Consider the following 19,932-nt stretch of genomic DNA (forward strand, 5'->3'; position numbering starts at 1 on the left):
AGGTAGAAAATCCACTTTTAGGAAACCTTCCCATGGTTCTTCCCTGGTAGCTCAGACGGTAAAGTGTCTGCCTACAATGCGGGAGATCCGGGTTCGATCCCTGGGTCAGGAAGATCCCCTGGAGAAGGAAATGGCAACCTACTCCAGTACTCTTGCCTGGAAAATCCCATGGACTGAGGAGCCTGGTAAGCTACAGTCCATTGGATCGCAAAGAGTCAGACACGACTGAGTGACTTCACTTCACTTCACTTCACTTCCTATGGTTCAGGCAAACAGACTTCTTGGCTTTCACTGGTGAAGAAAGTCCATTCCCCATTGCTCATTCCTTTGCTCTTGATTTCATGGGGAACCTAAGGAAATTCACTATTCCCCTTGGAACAGCTCTTTTCTGTACTTAAAATGGTATTTAATTGCCTTCGACATATTGGATTTCTAAATTTATACCCTATCTAAAGGCGAGATGGAAATACAACTTTGCCAGTAATCGGATTAAAAGTCTTTAAATAACTCATCCCATGCTGACTTTGCTGCACAAATGCTTTCCCAAAGTGATCTAGAGCACTGCAGAGAACAAGCAGCAAAAAGGGAAAGAAGCAAGTGTTACAGATGCTAGTCAGACTGCTTGGTTTCTTGAACCTGCTCAACCAATGATCATCTCTTTCCCTGTGCAAAATAAGGGGACATCTGTGCTTCATAGTCCATGAGCTTACCTTTCCCCCAAACCACCTATAGGATGGAAAGCGTTAGAAGACTACAAGTTAATCACTTTCTCATAATTTATACACTTTTAAGAATTTTTAAAAGTTCATATTGATAAAATTGTGACATCTCCTTTAGTAAAGAAGGTGTGTCTACAAAAAAATCGCATGGTCCTGATGCAGCAGTAGGATAGAGTTGAGTTTGGTGAGACCCTTGCAGGGTTTATGAGCCTCCAGTTGACTGCAGACAGTACCCTTCCCTGTTGGATTAGAATTTTAGAATTAGGATGCCTCTGTTTGGGAAACCACCGACCTAAACCACCCACCCTGGTCAGGCATGAGAGCAACCACTTGCATGAGTTATCTTACAACAGGAGGTCCTGGTAAAGAATGCAGAAATGACAGAGCTTCACCTACCAGAATGATATGAAAAGTGAAAGCGAAAGTCACTCAGTCATGTCTGACTCTTTGTGACCCCATAGATCATAACCTGCCAGGCTCTTCTGTCCATGGAATTCTCCAGGCCAGAATACTGGAGTGGGTAGCAGTTCCCTTCTCCAGAGGATATTCCCAACTCAGAGATCAAGCCCAGGTTTCCTGCATTGCAGGCAGATTCTTTACCATCTGAACCATACAGAAAATGTCAAAAGGAGAGAGGAAATGCCAGTCCATATGTCCTACCAACCTCCCAGAGTCCTCCTCGCTGGAATCCACCTTGGCTGAGCAATGCACACACTATCAGGAAGGGCCCTGAATCAGAATGATTGGCCAAAAACAACCCTGAAACTAACCCTATCACCATAAAACATGAGACTGGGGGCACATGGCAGAGCAGTCCTTCTGGTTTCCATTACCCTGCTGTTCTCTGCCTGGGCGCCCCTTCGCAATACAGTCTCTTTGTCAGCATGTGTTTCTCCTCAGAGAACTCGTTTCTGTGTGTCAGACAAGAGCCCACTCCCAGGCCCTGGGAGGATCCCTCTTCCTGCAACACTTCCATTACTCATGCGACTTTCCTGGTCCCTCAAGGTTTTTTGATTTTGTGTTGTTTCTGATGCAACAAATCTGTTCCTATGTATGAGCACCTTCTCCAACAGGCCCTGTCACTCTGCTTTTTCCCAAGGCTTTGTGATATCAGGTCATGAAGTTCCAGCTGCAACATGGTTCTGAAGGTTTCTTGGCTGATCCCACAAGGAATTCTGGAGTGCAAATGGCTGTCAGATTGGTCCTAAGTTTGGCCTAGTCCCCTGCCTTTCACAGTTGCTGAATGTGGACTGTGTCCTACTGACTGTACTCCCCTCAGCTGGGAAGACAGGCTTTTCTTGACAAGTCTGTCAAATCACATCCAAGAGGCCAGTTTGCACCTGCCTCATGCCTCAGCCCCTCCCACCTGATTTAATATTTAAGGAGACACTGATGGGCCCTTGCTGTGCACTAGCTGTATTAGGACAACTGCTAGGCGGACTCAAGCCTTGTTAGCCCAGAAGAGTCACCAGGATGGTCTATCTAGCTGTCTTTCCACATAAGCAGAGTCCTCCAGCATTGCTACAGTATACAGGCTTAGAATTCAGACCCAGGTAGACTGCTCTGCTTACCCTGCTTCTGCCTGCCACTCTATCACCTGAGTGCTTTCTGAGTCTCCTGGAAAGGACCTGGAGAGGGATGTGGGGTATGGGTGTAAAGGAAAGGGCACAATGATGTGCAGGAAAATGATTCCAAATGATTTGGCTAAAAGCAATTTGTCCAAATGGCACAATTAAACATTGGTTTGATTTTTCTGGTAACATTAGAGTACACTAGGAGCAGGTTTCCCTGCCCTGAATTGTTGACTAATCACAAATAAAGCTAAGCAATGCATTTTTTAAAGTAGGCAAAATTCTGAACAATGGACAAAATTATTATTCACAAATGACATGCTAATCAAAACTACAAATATATTATTTAAAGTATGATTGATTGGTGACCTATTCATTTTGACAAAATTATTTCTGCAGACTTGTTTGCCACTCAAGAATCTGCTGCAAAATCGTTTCAAATGCCAGAGATGGAACTGGGCCTGTGCTTAACCCACACTCCATCCCACACCCCAGCACCAACAGCAGAACCAGCCAAAGGATTTTGCCCTATGATGGCAGCTAAACTCAAGCCTAAGGTTTTTAGGTTCAAGTTTAATCCTGTTCTCATCAACGTTTATTTGGAATTTATGGTGCTGAAATGTATTCTATGCATGAAGTAAGTCCCCTATGTATGAACGAGTTCTGTTCTGAGAGTGTGCTCAGAAGTCCAACTTTATAAGTCCAACAGTTAGCCTAGTTACCCAACTAACACAATCAGCTATATAGTACTGTAGGTTTATAATACTTTTCACACAAATAATACATAAAAAAACAAACACAAAAGATAAAGAAAGCATTTTTAATCTTACAATTATTGTTCAGTCTCTAAGTTGTGTCTGACCTTTTGCAACTCCATGGACTGCAGCATGCCAGGCTTCCTGTCCTTCACTATCTCTTGGAGTTTGCTCAAATTCTGTCCATTGAGTCCATGATGCCATCTAATCATCTCATCCTCTTACAGTACAGTACCGTGAAAAATATACGAGTACTAGCTACATCACTGCTGCTTTTATGCTTGTTTGTGGGCATCCTGGACTTGACATAAAGATACTGTACTGCTGTGCTATATACAGTGCTGTACAATAAAGTACACAAAAGCACAAACACTTGTAAAGGATGCTCTCATGTGATGATGTACACCAGACACTTTAAGTAACTTACATGAAAGGACGTGCAAACGCACATTCACATCTTTGAAAGTTCTCAACTTGAAGGTTTGAATGTAGGGGATTTATTGTATGTTATTCAGAGAGGGCTGAGAGGCAACTGACAGACACATATGGGGCATCCTTCACTGGATCACTGCTACTGCTGCTGCATGCCCGACTCTGTGCGACCCCATAGACGGCAGCCCACCAGGCTCCCCCGTCCCTGGGATTCTCCAGGCAAGGACACTGGAGTGGGTTGCCATTTCCTTCTCCAGTGCATGAAAGTGAAAAGTGAAAGTCAAGTTGCTCAGTCGTCCGACTCTTAGCGACCCCATGGACTGCAGCCTACCACGCTTCTTTGTCCATGGGATTTTCCAGGCAAGAGTACTGGAGTGGGGTGCCATTGCCTTCTCCAGTCTTCATCTATTCATTTCTAACCTGGAACACTTCATTATGTAAGTTTACACATCAGGACCCAGTAGGTGGTAAGTTTGAACCTCTTGCTATGGATCATTTTAAAATAGGAACCAATTGATCACTACCTACCACTTAAAAATACATCAATCACTAAAGATGGCTCAAATTAAATCACCTCAATCAACATTTTAAAATGCTCTTGATGTATACAATCACAGGCCACTAGAGCATAAAGTGGATTTTTTTAAGGCACCAACTGAAGCTATTTGAAGGAACTCTAAATAATATTCTGATCTGACTAGAGCTCAGAATTTCTAAAAATACTTCAATTGCTTTTAATTCTGATTCAGGTCATCTGCATTTACAAAGACAGAGATTTCCGTGTTGGATGGCATCACTGACTCAATGGACATGAGTTTGAGCAAGCTCTGGGAGTTGGCGATGGACAGGGAAACCTGACGTGCTGCAGTCCATGGGGTCGCAAAGAATCTGACACAACTGAGCAACTGAACTGAACTTAAAGGGAATTAAATTTCTTTGGAGCTAGCCAGGAAAAAGATGACCTAATAAGATCAAGAAGATGAATAGCAGATGTGTTTCTCCTCTGACCCCTATATAACATCATCCAAGTTATAAAGCCATTCATTGGGATGGAAGAATTGAAAACTGGAGTCTTCTAGTCTGAGTGGGTGCAGTGGTCAGGAAAGCAGGTAAAACGCAGCAAGATACAAAGGAGAGGTGAAGTCAGATCCTGGTAGAAAGATGACGGGAGTAACAGAGAGGCCAGGGAAAGAGTTCATGGCAAGGGAGTGAAAAATGAAGAGACAAGAGAGAAATGTACCTTTCATTTCATTCTTTAAATCCAATTTCTAATCATTGTCATGGCTTAAACCTTCAGACTTTTTTCAAGTTTGATAATTCAGTGCCTTGTGCATTTGAAATCTCTACAGAAACATATGTAGAATAGCAAATCTAATGAACTAAAACAGTATATTAATAAGTAACCTGTGCAAAGATACAGCATATATATGCATTTACATGTTCAAGTTATTTGATTAGATAGCATTTTTTACATGATTTACATGCAAACTTTAGAGGGAGAATCACTTTCTAATTAGGATCAAGCGATCTGGAAATTTACATTTCTAACTAATTAGTGTTGATGTTGAGAGACCCACATTAATTATACTGCAATCTGTGGCAGAAGAAGATACATGTTTTAACTCAAATAAATAATACAAAAAAGGTACATAAATTATTATTTTTCTTCAGTTAACTGTAAACACTAAGCTTAATTTTATTTTTAAGGCTATAGTCCTTGTTATCACTGTCAACGAACTTTCTTCCATCTTCAATCCATTAAGATAAGTGGAATTTTTAGAAACATTCTAGTATTTCCTTACTGCCCTATGATGGTCCCTAAATTAAACATAGTAGAAGCTATGAAGCCAAAAGCAGGACTGAGACATACAGGTTCCAGTGATGAAAGGTGAAGGTGGAAGTTGCAAGGACTTCCATCTCTTAAAGCACAGAAAAACTAACTTATCTGTCAAATTCCACTCCCCAAAGTCTATTCCAGGAACAGATTTTTCTCTACTGGTCTCCATTCTTATCATATCTGGCAATTAATCATTTCCTCCATAAAATAGTTCTCATGTTCAGTGAAGTGTTCAAATGCCACTTTATAAGGATGGTTGACAATGAGAATAGATGGATGGAGAATTGTATACAATAGCCAAAGTGGCAATTTCAGAGCTACCCACTGAACGGGAAAAAATGTGATATGCTCTCAAGTCCCTGGAAAGGTTAGACACAGACTTCTTAGGGACAGAACCTAGGATAACCTAGTGAGACCCTTACATAGAAAAAAACAGATAAGGCACATCCGACATTTATTTAGGGTGAGTCATCTTTCAGCTTTAAGAAATGTTTGCATTGGTAAAACAATTTTGAAATAGTATATGAGCAATTTTCACCATGCCTATATGCAAATGATCACTAATGTTCTCTTTTAAAAGAAGCATTATTCACTTAATGGATAAGTTCCTTTCTCTTTCAGTCATCCCACTTATCCTGCCACAATGAATCCATTCCACAGGAGCAAAGTACCCATCCTGTGTTTTCTAAATGCAAATTTTAAATTCAAAAGTGAAGGTCCAGGATATGAGGATACCTTCTCTTCTGGCCATCTTACTCTTGAGAGAAACTAAGATTCTGTGAGATTCTGGTGAGGCGGGATGGGTTTCACGTTAGTCATTGGGTGATACAAAGATGGACAGGACATCCTGATGCTAACTTGTGTGCGTGCGTGCAAAGTCACTTCAGTCGTATTCAACTCTTTGCAACCCCGTGAACTGTAGCCCACCAGCATCCTCTGTCCATAGAATTCTTCAGGCAAGAATACTGGAGTGGGTAGCCATTCCCTTCTCCAGGGGATCTTCCCTACCCAAGGATAGAACTAGGGTCTCCTGCATTGCAGGCAGATTCTTTACCATTTGAGACGCCAGGGGGCCAAATTCTGGTAAGAAAGATGACATATATGAATAACAGTTGCACAAAGTATGGACTGCCCTGGTGGTCCAGTGATTAAGACAGGACACACATGGGTTTGGATCACTGATTGTGAAACTAAAATCCTCACATGCCCCATGATATGGCCAAAACAATAGCACAATGTAGAATAGCTCAATAAAAAATAAACAGTAAAATATATGCAATATACGTATTTCTTGGCCATCTGTAAATCTTCTTGAGAAATGCCTATTAGATCTTCTGCCCATGTTTTCATTGGGTTGTTTAATTTTTTTTTTTGGTATTGAGCTGAGTGAGCTGCTTGTATATTTGGGAGATTAATACTTTGTCGATTTCTTCATTTGCAAATATTTTCTCCCATTCTAAGGGCTGTTTTTTTTTGCTTTGTTTATGGCTTTCTTTGCTGTGCAAAAGCTTTTTAAGTTTAATTAAGTCCTATTTGCTTATTACTCAGCCATCAAGAGGAATAAAAATAATGCCATTTGCAGAAGCGTGGATAGACCTAGCGAATGTCATATAGAGTGAAGTAAATCAGAAAGAGAACAAAGTGTCATACGCTATGCTATGCTAAGTCACTTCAGTCGTGTCCGACTCTGTGTGACCCCATAGATGGCAGGCTCCCCCATCCCTGGGATTCTCCAAGCAAGAACACTGGAGTGGGTTGCCATTTCCTTCTCCAGTGCATGAACGTGAAAAGTGAAAGTGAAGTCGTTCAGTCATGTCCGACTCTTAGCGACCCCATGGACTGCAGCCTACCAGGCTCCTCTGTCCATAGGATTTTCCAGGCAAGAGTACTGGAGTGAGGTGCCATGGCCTTCTCCGAAGTATCATATAATATTGTTTATATGTGGAATCTAGAAAAATGGTACAGATGAACTTATTTGCAAAGAAGAAATAGAGACTTGGATGTAGAGAACAAACTTATGGATACCATCAGAGGAAGGGAGTGGATGAAATAGGATTGATGAAATAGGATGAAATACTATATAGCACAAGGAACTCTAACTCAGTGCTGTATGGAGACCTAAATGGAAGGAAAATCTAAAACAGGGGATATATGTGTACATATAACTGATATACTCTGCTCTACAGCAGAAACTAACACGACACTGTAAAGCAACTATACTCCAATAACTTTTTTTTAAGAGCACATAATTTAAAGCCATTTCTATCAACAACTTAAATTGTTGAGCTATATGAGATGAATCTTTCTTTTTTAGGGGGTATAATACAATAGAGCAGGAGTGACTGTAAATATCTCTCCCCCTCACTTACTCTCCTCACTTCCTGAAAATTTGAGTGAATTTCATCTTTATGTTTCTTAAAGGATTAAAGAGAAACTGGAAAAACACTAGATATGAGCTTCTAAAACTGGAAATAGAAATGACCAATAAAAGATCCAATAATGAATTCAAGAAAAATGTGTTACTTATTTCTAAAAAGGGGACTGTTCTTCATTATCTTCACATGTGTCTGCAGATAAAGAAGAAATGGATTTAAATTTATCAATAAAGAGCTAGTTTAGAATCAGCTTGTAAATTCTTGACTAATTGCTAAGAACAAAGTAAACATTTATATTTCCAATAAACCATACAGTCATAAATTTAAATTTGTAGTTGCTAATAGTGGGACACATTCAGTAGAAACATTTAACTGAGCACCCACTTGTAAGAGTTTTAGTGTAAATATGTGAAAAATTGTAAAACAAAGCAGAATCTTCTGCTCCAGTGGAACACAGAATCTAGCAGGATTTTCTTTAGTATGAACCAGAGCTCAGAATTGTCTCCTGCACAAAGCAGTATTACTCTGGCATTCAGATAAATCTAAGTCTTTGTTATATTCTGTTAAAATTAAAAAAAAAAATTTTTAACTTTAAATGATTTTCTTTTCTAACTGAAAAGATTAAAGCTATACTCACATTAATTTGGTCAAAAACTTACAATCAAATCTTACCTATAGAGTGATTTGCATTTTGAAATGTTAAACAAAGCTAAAGAGAATGCCTTAATCTAGAAGAATTTCCTTAAGAGATCCATTAAGTAAATCTCCTGTGTACTCTGCATATTGGTTTTTTTTCTAAATATTAGTGGAGATTATTTCTATTATAACACTTAATCAGGTAACTGAAGTAAAAGGAGAGAGAACTAAACTCTAACAAATCAGTCACCAAAGAACCCTAAAAATGATACCACATTATTTCTGCCTGATCAAACACTTTTGTTCTAGAAAACCTCATATATTAGCACCGTTGTCACTGTTGACTCATTTGGGCATTAAGAATGTTATCCTCTCATGATGTTGAACACAGAAAAGCAAACGTTTCATTAGCCACTATCATTTTCCTACCTGCCTGCCACAAGACCTTTGGTCTTGATTAACATAATAATGAATTACATTTATCTCTGTGTATTCACAAATACACTCTGGGGACCAATAAAATGGCATATGGCATAATTGAGTCATCTGTTCAATCATAATTATTATTAGCTAAACACATTCAGCCTGGTGGAAGTTCACGAGAGCCCATCTTGTTCTTCAGATTCAAGGGTTAAGATGTTGTTCTGGTCCTTGTTTTAGGTTTAATTACACTTAGTTTTTCCTATTTTCCTTGTAGCATTTACATCAGGTGATTCTGTAATATAGCATTAGAGTTTGTGTTCCTTTGTTTGAGTCACAAAGGTAACCACAATAGGAGTTAAAGTGAGATTAGTTCAAAGTGATTGTTTTTCTTTTATCAATAAAAGACTGTTACAGAAGGCCTGATGGACTCTTCCGTACTTTACCAGCAAACATTAGCAAGCCATCCAGCAATAAACCTGAGAGCCTCTTTAAAAGAATGTTAACAATTGTTATTAAATCTATATAATAAAACACTGTCCCTCAGTAACTTCAGAGCTGAATAGAGATCCACATGAGGCAAAAGGCAGCTTAGAAAGCTTAAAGGATGTGCACTGCATTCACTCTGGAACAGTATTGGGCCAGTGCCTGCTTGCTGGGTAGTTTTGATAGATACTGAATCAATGAAGGAGGAAGGAGAGGATGGAAGGAAAGGCAAAGGCAGAAATCAAAGCCATCTCATTCTCAGTCTCAGAGGAGAAGGTGTCAGAATGCAAGTCAGACATGCACTAGATCTTGCGCTATGAAATGAAGCCAGTATGAGGAACTACTACTGGGGACAAAAGGGTTCATCAGGAAACGAGGTCTCATGAAGAAAGTCAGACGCAGAGTGACTGAAATTCATTGAGACAGTATATTAAAAAGCAAAGATATTACTTTACCAACAAAGGTCCATCTCGTCAAGGCTAGTAGTCATGTATGGATGTGAGAGTTGGACTATAAAGAAAGCTGAGCACCGAAGAATTGATGCTTTTAAACTGCGGTGTTGGAGAAGACTCTTGAGAGTCCCTTGGACTGTAAGGAGATCCAACCAGTCCATCCTGAAGGAGATCAGTCCTGAATATTCATTGGAAGGACTGATGTTGAAGCTGAAACTCCAATACCTGATGCAAAGAGCTGATTTATTTGAAAAGACCCTGATGCTGGGAAAGATTGAAGGTGGGAGGAGAAGGGGATGACAGAGGATGAGATGGTTGGATGGCATCACCAACTCAGTGGACATGAGTTTGGGTAAACTCTGGGAGTTGGTGATGGACAGGGAAGCCTGGAGTGCTGCAGTCCGTGGGGTCACAAAGAGTCAGACACGACTGAATGACTAAACTGACTGACTGATCAGGTTGGCGTACTTTTTTTTTTTTTTGAGAGGCAAATTAAACCCATTGGCAAATGTTTGACAAAAGGCTTTCATCTGAGAATGCCTCCAAAAAAGTTATGAAAATGATGTTTTTTAATGTTTGGATTCTTGGAGACTAACCTGCTTGGTACGTGTGCACATGGTCAGTTATGTCAGACTCTTTTGCCATCCCATGAACTGAAGCCTCCTGGCTTCTCTGTCCAAGGGATTTTCTAGGCAAGAATACTGGAATGGGTTCCCATTTCCTCCTCCAGAGTATCTTCCCTACCCAGGGATAGAACCCTCATCTCCTGCATTGACAGGCAGATTCTTTGCCACTGAGCCACCTGGGAAACCCCAACCTGTCTGGCAAATATGTTAAATCTCATATGGACCAGTGCTTCTGAAAATCCCAGGACTGCTCATACAATTCTTGATTAAGAGAGTGGATTGTCATAAGACTTTTTAAAAATTATTTTCTAAAGATAAGTCTATGTATTACCTAATCAAACTGAAATTTTAAGAATGTGTTGATAATCTTTAATAAGCTTAGTGAAAGCTGAGCCTCTAACCAAAGTGAAGACAAGAAAAGTTGCCTCCAGTCTTCTTAGGGACCCTGACTGTGTCTGAAAATTAAACTGACAAAGATGAACTAACAAGAGTATGGCATACAAATTCATTTAATGTAAGTTTTACATGATTTGAGTGACCTTACTGAGAGCTGGACGGTAAAAAAGGCTGAGTGCCGAAGAACTGATGCTTTTGAACTGTGGTGTTGGAGAAGACTCTTGAGAGTCCCTTGGACCACAAGGAGATCAAACTAGTCCATCCTAAAGGAGATCAATCCTGAGTGTTCAGTGGAAAGACTGATGTTGAAGCTGAAACTCCAATACTTGGCCACGTGATGTGAAGAGCTGACTCATTTGAAAAGAGCCTGATGCTGGGAAGGATTGAGGGCAGGAGGAGAAGGGGATGACAGAAGATGAGATGGTTGGATGGCATCACCAACTCAATGGACATGAGTTTGAGCAAACTCCAGGAGATGGTGAAGGACAGGGAAGCCTGACGTGCTGCAGTCCATGGGGTCGCAAAGAGGTGGACACGACTGAGCAACTGAACAATAGCATAAGGAAATAACCTAAAGAAATGAGAAAATCTAGTTGTTTTTATAATAGGATGCAAAAAGAGAGGCGACTGTGAATAAACGACCAAACTATGTGTGGAGGCTAAGAGAAGATGAGAATTATGTTAACAAGGTCTGTTGGTACAGAATTCTTTCAACTTTTTGTCCTTAAAGATAAAAAAGTCACTGTACCTCCCAGTCCAGGAAAGCATCTTTCACATGGGACTTGTATCTCCTGCTGCTAAGAAGGAAAAGGAAGGTCAGAGTACTCTTCTGTTTCTCAAGTGCCTTTAATTCAAAATAACCAGTGTGCCAAAATGGTGTATTTTGGAATGACAATCTCTGAACTCCTTCAAAAGAAGTAAGTTGCTTAAGTGTTTACACCTAACCTTAAGAGTTGAGAAGTGTGAAATGACCATCCTAGAGAAGAGGAGAGGTATGTGAGGAGACTCTACAGCCTGCCAATGTTTCCTTCATTTCCCCTTCAAATCTATGGTCCTGTTTCTTCTTCATCACATAGTCACTTGAACATATAAATGCAATAAAATGCTTTGGGAAGATGCGTCATGTTTATTTTCACTTGACATATCCTAGTCACACTTGTGGGTAAAATGAAGGACATTTATACCTTAGTTTCAGACAAAGTCATGGCCATTTTCTATCCACTTTGTTGCTGATAAAATAGAGGAAAACAACAGAATGGGAAAGACTAGGGATCTCTTCAAGAAAATCAGAGATACCAAAGGAACATTTCATGCAAAGATGAGCTCAATAAAGGACAGAAATGCTATGGACCTAACAGAAACAGAAGATATTAAGAAAAGATGGCAAGAATACACAGAAGAACTGTACAAAAAAGATCTTCACGACCAAGATAATCATGATGGTGTGATCACTGACCTAGAGCCAGACATCCTGGAATGTGAAGTCAAGTGGGCCTTAGAAAGCATCACTACGAACAAAGCTAGAGGAGGTGATAGAATTCCAGTTGAGCTATTCCAAATCCTGAAAGATGATGCTGTGAAAGTGCTGCACTCAATATGCCAGCAAATTTGGAAAACTCAGCAGTGGCCACAGGACTGGAAAAGGTCAGTTTTCATTCCAATCCCAAAGAAAGGCAATGCCAAAGAATGCTCAAACTACTGCACAATTGCACTCATCTCACACGCTAGTAAAGTAATGCTCAAAATTCTCCAAGCCAGGCTTCAGCAATATGTGAACCGTGAACTTCCTGATGTTCAAGCTGGTTTTAGAAAAGGCAGAGGAACCAGAGATCAAATTGCCAACATCCGCTGGATCATCAAAAAGGTGAGAGTTCCAGAAAAACATCTATTTCTGCTTTATTGACTATGCCAAAGCCTTTGACTGTATGGACCACAATAAACTGTGGAAAATTCTTCAAGAGATGGGAATACCAAACCACCTGATCTGCCTCTTGAGAAATTTGTATGCAGGTCAGGAAGCAACAGTTAGAACTGGACATGGAACAACAGACTGGTTCCAAATAGGAAAAGGAATTCATCAAGGCTGTATACTGTCACCCTGCTTATTTAACTTATATGCAGAGTACATCATGAGAAACACTGGACTGGAAGAAACACAAGCTGGAATCAAGATTGCCGGGAGAAATATCAATAACCTCAGATATGCAGATGACACTACCCTTATGGCAGAAAGTGAAGAGGAACTCAAAAGCCTCTTGATGAAAGTGAAAGTGGAGAGTAAAAAAGTTGGCTTAAAGCTCAACATTCAGAAAACCAAGATCATGGCATCCGGTCCCACCACTTCATGGGAAATAGATGGGGAAACAGTGGAAACAGTGTCAGACTTTATTTTTCTGGGCTCCAAAATCACTACAGATGGTGACTGCAGTCATGAAATTAAAAGACGCTTACTCCTTGGAAGGAAAGTTATGACCAACCTAGATAGCATATTCAAAAGCAGAGACATTCCTTTGCCAACAAAGGTTCGTCTAGTCAAGGCTATGGTTTTTCCTGTGGTCATGTATGGATGTGAGAGTTGGACTGTGAAGAAGGCTGAGCACCAAAGAATTGATGCTTTTGAACTGTGGTGTTGGAGAAGACTCTTGAGAGTCCCTTGGACTGCAAGGAGATCCAACCAGTCCATTCTGAAGGAGATCAGCCCTGGGATTTCTTTGGAAGGACTGATGCTAAAGCTGAAACTCCAGTACTTTGGCCACCTCATGCAAAGAGTTGACTCATTGGAAAAGACCCTGATGCTGGGAGGGATGGGGGACAATAGGAGAAGGGGACGCCAGAGGATGAGATGGCAGGATGGCATCACTGACTCGATGGACGTGAGTCTTAGTGAACTCCGGGAGTTGGTGATGGACAGGGAGGCCTGGCGTGCTGCGATTTATGGGGTCGCAAAGAGTCGGACACGACTGAGCAACTGATCTGATCTGATCTGATCTGATCTGAATTGTGAAGATAACTTCACTGGACTATATTTTGAAGGGTGTATGCCACTCATTGTTTCTTGAGCTTTGGGGCATTGAGTGGTACCTTGCACAGAGAATGTATTTTTGAGACTATGAATGTTAAGAGACACATGTTTTAGATGTGTGCTGCATGGCTAAGGATTAGAATAATTTTTGGGCCAAAGATGAGCATATTAGTTTGCTATTGTTACTGGAATAAATGACAGCGAATGTAGTGGCTAACACAACGTGCATTCATTTTCTTGGACTTCTGGAGTTGAAAAATTTGAAATAGGTCTTGATGGGTAATACCAAGGCACCTGCAGGTCTTTTTAGAGACTCCAGGGCGGAATCTGTTTTCCTTTTTTTCCTTCCCCTAAAGGCTGCTCGTAGTCCTTGGCTCATGGCCCTTCCTTTATCTTCAAAGTCAGCAATGAGTTGAAGCTTCTCCTAAGTCCTATCACTCTGACACTTCTGCCTCTTTCTTCTCCATTTAAGGACTCCTGTAATTACATTCTGTTCACCCGGATAATGCAGAACAATCTCCTTATTTTACAGTCAGTCAATTCCACTTAGCTATATAATATACTATGTGCATGAGCCCTAGGGATTAGGACACGGACATTTCTGCAGAGTCATTGTTCTGCTGGCTATGCTATAGTTCAAGCCATTATCACCATCAAAATCGAACAACTGAGACACTAAAATAAATATGTAATTTTATAAAAAAATAATTATTAGTGGAACTTCCCAGGTGGCTCAGTGGTAAAGAATCTGTCAGCCAGTGCAGGAGACACGGGTTTGATCCCTGGGTTGGGAAGACCCCTGGAGGAGGAAATGGCAACCCACTCCAGTATTCTCGCCAGGATAATCCCATAGACAGAGGAGTTTGGTAGGCTACATACAGTCCATAGTGTCACAAAGAGTCAGACATAACTGAGCATGCACGCATGACAAATTTTTACTGAAATTTACTGTGAAAAATCTATTAGTCAAGTTTCAAAAGTCTTATACTGTAACACAAAACCACTAATTTATTTGTTTAAAAAGGTAATAGACTAGTACTTTGTCTGGAACATGCCTATGTGATCATCATAAACTTGAAATTTTCAAACAAAAGTGATCTCATTGGCTGTAATATTAAAAGAATGCTCTTAAAATTATGATATTTCATCCTGTTTTTCTGTTATGTATATATATATTTATTTTTATAAGCATTCATTGTCCCAGACAGGATTTAATATTCTTCAAAATAGGCATCACTTGGAAACTCGATAGAAGTAACAGAACCTTAGGGTCCACCAAGTGAACCAGAATCTGAATTTTTATAAGATTCCAGCTGATTTGTCAGCAGATTAAAGCATGAGAAACACTGATACAGCAGAGTCCCTTACTTATTGTAAACATTTATATTAGCTATCAATATGTTTTCCTGTTTAACTATTTTATTTTATTTATTTATTTATTTTTTAATTTTACTTCAAAATTTTTTTGTTCACTCATTTTGTTCAGATTTCCAAGGAATGCATTTGTGGGAGTCATCATCGATCTGTTTAACTATTTTAAATGCCTTCAAAAAAAGACTTTCATTAATGTTTTGTGCATAAAATTAACATCTTTCATAATCATAGTTTTATTTGCACAATAATAAATAAACACTGCACATCATTGACAAAATTTTTAGCTCATAAAGAAAGAAAAAGACTTATGATCTGAGTTACATTCAGAATGCTTACCTATATTTGAAAGTGAATATTCAGAGGTAAGTACACAGAAGAGCTGAATGGCATGCCTTGTTCAATTTCTGAACTGAGTGTGCTGATTGGATTTGAGAGTATAATAAAATATCTCATAATGGTTGATTACACAGAAATTAGAAATTCTAGGGATTACATTCGGAGAAGGAAATGGCACCCCACTCCAGTACTCTTTCCTGGAAAATCCCATGACAGAGGAGCCTGGTAGGCTGCAGTTCATGGAGTCGCTAAGAGTCAGATACAACTGAGCGACTTCACTTTCACTTTTCACTTTCATGCACCAGAGAAGGAAATGGCAAGCCACTCCAGTGTTCTTACCTGGAGAGTCCCAGGGACAGGGGACCTGGGTGAGCTGCCGTCTATGGGGTCGCACAGAGTCGGATACGACTGAAGCGACTTAGCAGCAGCAGCAGCAGGCATTACATTGAAACAGGGATCTTGCTGCTCTGCGTTCCATAGGCCCAGGATAAAGCCAAAACCAGAGATTTTAGAGTAACATTAAGGCTGAAGCGGAATTTTCTGTGTGTGTGTTAGTACATTTTATTACCTTTTAACATGGACTTGGAAAGGAAACAAATCAAAATAAACAATAACAAAAGACTAATCAACCTAACAACCCCAGGCATTCTTGAGTTGCTTATTAGCTTAGAGCAAAACAAATTCAATGGGAAACTTGAAAGTTGTCTTCACATATTTGGGAGGCTATCAAATGAAAGAAGAATGCGGAATGTACAACGAAGTCCTAAGGGACAGAACAAAAATCATTGTGAAGAAGGTACACGAAGAAGGATTTTATTCTTTACAAGGAATAGTTTTCCAACCATTCCAGAGAGCTGTTTAAAGATGAAATGGGCTGGATTGGGAGCTAATGAATTATCTTCTGCCTTAAGTGTATAACTTTAGGCAGAATGGCCATTTGAAATGAGCACTGCAGAGGGGACTCAGGTTTCTCTTGGGAGATTAATAACTAACAATAGATATCACTTACTGAGTCCTTCCTAAGAGGCTGGTGAGGTGCTGTTGCAACTTACAACTCTGACTCCTTTAATCCCCATTCTATAAGATGGGTACTACTGTTTTCATCATTTTAAACAAAGACTAAGAGAAGTGAAGTAATGAGTCGTTGCGACAGAATTTGAATCCAAGTCCCTCAGATTATTGACACTTCAAATGAATTAAGATAGATTCGGAACCTCATCATCCCCTCAATGGGAACACTGCTTCCTGGTAATTAATGCTTTCAAACTGGAAAAGACCCTGGAGAAGACCCTTGAGAGTCCCTTGGGCTGCAAGAGATCAAACAAGTCTTAATTTTCATCGGAAGGATTGTTGCTGAAGCTGGAGCTCCAATACTTTGGCCACCTGATGCCAAGAGCTGACTCATTGGAAAAGACCCTGATGTTGAGAAAGACTAAAGGCAAAAGGAGAAGGGGTTGGAAGAGGATGAAATGGTTAGATAGCATCACCGACTCAATGGATATGAATTTGAACAAATTCCAGGAGATAATGGAAGACAGAGGAGCTGGAAGGCTACAGTCCCTAGGGTCAGAAAGAGTTGGGCATGACTGAAGCGACAGAGCAGCAGAAGCAGCAGACCATTTAATATTTCTTACTACAAGTTATGTATGGATACATATATGGATAGAGGAGAAAGTGAGGTTAGTGTACTTATTGCACAGTTACTGTGATGATTATACAAGTTAATGGATTAATAAAACAATGCAGGAACATATGCTTTGGAAGAAATTCGAAAAATGTTTGTTGAATGAAACTATAAAAGAACCAACTTTCTATTCATATTAACACATCATGTAACAGTTTTGAAGCTAAGAAAAACATTACTTGGTCCGTTATTTTTTTCTTATTTTTATTAAATGCTACAGAAATGTGTACTTGAGTAAAATGAGAAATGTGAGCCATGTGAGGTTTCATGATCATTTGAACTAGAATTAGCCAGAGGTTTCTATCAGCATTAAAGTGGTCCACCTGGTACTTCAAATTAAAGTCTTCGTAATGGTTTCCATAATGTGTACATCATCTGCTTGGTCTGGTAAATGCATTCATCCTGTATCCAATTTTATTTTGAAAGGAAGAGCAATAATTTCCATTCTCTAATTTACTCTTACACACAGTGACAGAGCTTGGGCACATCCAAATCTTCACAGTGTAAGAAAAAAACCTCTTTGATTTCACTTAACTGCAATGAAATTATGCTCTGCATAAAAACAGATATATTTTGGGTTCATATATATATATATATATATATACACACACACACACACACACAAACACACATACATATATACATATTATATAAACAAGGCAAATATTAATATTGAAAGATCAAGGGCATCTGAAATCAGATAAAGCTCTTGTCATTCACTGTGGACAAGAACAGATCATGGAGAGTTTCAAACTGATCCCAGAAATTCCTTATCTTTCTGGTGCCTGGCAGCTGTAGTTGGATCTTCTGTCCTCAGTGTCTCCTCCTATTGTTCACCTATTCTCTCCAATGCCAAAAATCAAATACTTTCACAACCTGATTCCAACTTTCCTGTTTAATTTAATTAATTTATTTTTACTATTCCCTTTAAAGCTTGCAAAAGTAACTCATTGCATTTATTACCTAGTATTTAGTCATCCTAAAAGATGATGCTATGAAAGTGCTGCACTCAATATGCCAGCAAATTTGGAAAACTCAGCACTGGCCACAGGACTGGAAAAGGTCAGTTTTCATTCCAATCCCAAAGAAAGGCAATGCCAAAGAATGTTCAAATTACTGCACAATTGCACTCATCTCACACGCTAGCAAAGTGATACTCAAAAAATTCTCCAAGCCAGGCTTAAAAAGTACATGAACTGTGAACTTCCAGATATTCAAGCTGGATTTTAAAAAGGCAGAGGAACCAGGGATCAAATTGCCAGCATCCATTGGATCATAGAAAAAGCAAGAGAGTTCCAGAAAAGCATCTACTTCTGCTTTATTAATTACACGAAAGCCTTTGACTGTGTAGATCACAACAAGCTGTGGAAAATGCTGAAAGAGATGGGAATACCAGATCACCTGATCTGCCTCTTGAGAAATCTGTATGCAAGTCAAGAAGCAGCAGTTAGAACTGGACATGGAACAACAGACTGGTTCCAAATAGGGAAAGGAGTACATTGGTCCCCTGGTTATTTAACTTATATGCAGAGTACATCATGAGAAATGCCAGGCTGGATGAAGCACAAGATAATCAAGATTGCCAGGAGAAATATCAATAACCTCAGATATGCAGATGACATCACCCATATGGCAGAAAGTGAGGAAGAACTAAAGAGCCTCTTGATGAAAATGAAAGAGGAGAGTGAAAAAGTTGGCTTAAAGCTTAACATTCAAAAAACAAAGATCATGGCATCTGATCCTATTACTGCATAGCAAATAGAGGGGTAAACAAAGGAAAGAGTGAGAGACTTTATTTTCTTGGGTTCCAAAATCACGGCAGATGGTGAGTGCAGCCATGAAATTAAAAGACCCTTGCTCCTTAGAAGAAAAACTATGACCAACATAGACAGTATATTAAAAAGGAGAAACTTACTTTGCCAACGAAGGTCCATTTATAAAGTCAAAGCTATGGTTTTTCCAGTAGTCATATATGGATGTCAGTTACACCATAAAGAAAGAAGAGCACCAAAGAATTGATGCTTTTGAACTGTGGTGTTGGAGAAGAGTCTTGAGAGTCCCTCGGGCTGCAAGGAGATCAAATCAGTCCATCCTAAAGGAAATCAGTCCTGAATATTCATTGGAGGGACTGATGCTGAAGCTGAAACTCCAATACTTTGGCCACCTGATGAGAAGAGCTGACTCACTGGAAAAGACTCTGATGCTGGTAAAGATTGAAGGTGGGAGTAGAAGGGATGACAGAGGATGAGATGGTTGAATGGCATCACCAACTCAGTGGACATGAGTTTGAGCAAGCTCTGGGAGTTGATGATAGACAGGGAGGCCTGGCGTGCTGCAGTCAGTGGGGTCACAAAGAGACAGACACGACTGAGCAACTGAACTGAACTGAACTGATTTAGTCATTTATGTGTTCACAGCACTATTTTGCTTTTTGAAAACTTTCTCAACCCCCTCCTCTAAGGGTTATTTTTTCACATTATTCCAAGGATATTCCATGCAAAGCATTCAGGCTTGTTCAGAACATGGTATTTTTCCGGCCATATTTAAGGATGACCAATCAAAGCCATGACCTGGAAAAGGACACTCTCTTTCCATTGGTCCTCATCTGGGAGCTTTTAGACACCTCTTTGTTCTTGAGACATGGAAAAAATCTTGAGAGACTGGATCCTAACAGCTAAAGTTAACACTCATGGACCATTTATGATGTCATGGGCATTGTTCTAAGCACTCAGGCTCATTCTAAGTTGCTTCTGACTTTCCATCACCCCACGGACTGCAGCATGCCAAGCTCCTCTGTCCATGGAATTCTCC

General features: G+C 39.8%; 1 protein-coding gene and 1 pseudogene across 3 annotated transcripts in view; both read right to left on the minus strand.

Moving 5' to 3' along the window:
- The window catches only part of NYAP2 (neuronal tyrosine-phosphorylated phosphoinositide-3-kinase adaptor 2), a 324,463-nt gene that overhangs the window by 242,644 nt on the left and 61,887 nt on the right, over positions 1 to 19,932 (minus strand). The gene's annotated exons all lie outside the window — the stretch shown is intronic.
- On the minus strand, positions 15,172 to 15,252 carry LOC147377757 (small nucleolar RNA SNORD116; annotated as a pseudogene).

The sequence above is a fragment of the Bos grunniens genome, chromosome 2, assembly GCF_055505025.1.
Source record: "Bos grunniens cultivar Pamir isolate PY7600 chromosome 2, Bosgru_T2T1.0, whole genome shotgun sequence".
NCBI classification, from domain to species: Eukaryota; Metazoa; Chordata; class Mammalia; order Artiodactyla; family Bovidae; genus Bos; species Bos grunniens.